Source organism: Chiloscyllium plagiosum, chromosome 13 (assembly GCF_004010195.1).
Source record: "Chiloscyllium plagiosum isolate BGI_BamShark_2017 chromosome 13, ASM401019v2, whole genome shotgun sequence".
In the NCBI taxonomy this organism is placed as follows: domain Eukaryota; kingdom Metazoa; phylum Chordata; class Chondrichthyes; order Orectolobiformes; family Hemiscylliidae; genus Chiloscyllium; species Chiloscyllium plagiosum.
In genome coordinates this window covers 46736470-46737289 of record NC_057722.1, presented here as the reverse complement: position 1 = coordinate 46737289, position 820 = coordinate 46736470, and positions in this window count along the sequence as shown.

Here is an 820-nt window from a genome sequence, read left to right as displayed (position 1 = left end):
GGTGGGAAGAGATGTAATCCAGGTAGCTGTGGGATCGGTGGGTTTGTAAAAAATGTCAGTGTCAAGTCGGTCGTCATTAATGGAGATGGAGAGGTCCAGGAAGGGGAGGGAGGTGTCAGAGATGGTCCAGATAAATTCAAGGTCAGGGTGGAATGTGTTGGTGAAATTGATGAATTGCTCAACCTCCTCGCGGAAGCACGAGGTGGCGCCACTGCAGTCATCAATGTAGCGGAGGAAGAGGTGGGGAGTGGTGCCGGCGTAATTACAGAAGATGGACTGTTCTACGTAGCCAACAAAGAGACAGGCATAGCTGGGGCCCATACGTGTACCCATGGCTACCCCTTTGGTCCGGAGGAAGTGGGAGGATTCAAAGGAGAAATTGTTAAGGGTGAGGACCAGTTCGGCCAAACGAATGAGAGTGTCAGAAGGGTACTGTTGGGGACGTCTGGAGAGGGAAAAAATGGAGGGCTTGGAGGCTCTGGTCATGGCGGATGGAGGTGTGGAGGGATTGGATATCCATGGTGAAGATGAGGCGTTGGGGGCCGGGGAAACGGAAGTCTTGGAGGAGGTGGAGGGCGTGGGTGGTGTCTCGAACGTATGTGGGGAGTTCCTGGACTAGGGGGGATAGGACAGTGTCGAGGTAGGTAGAGATGAGTCCAGTGGGGCAGGAGCATGCTGAGACAATGGGTCAGCCAGGGTGGTCAGGCTTGTGGATCTTAGGAAGGAGGTAGAACCGGGCAGTGCGGGATTCCCGGACTGTGAGGTTGGAAGCTGTGGTGGGGAGATCTCCTAAGGTGAGGAGGTTCTGTATGGTCTGGGA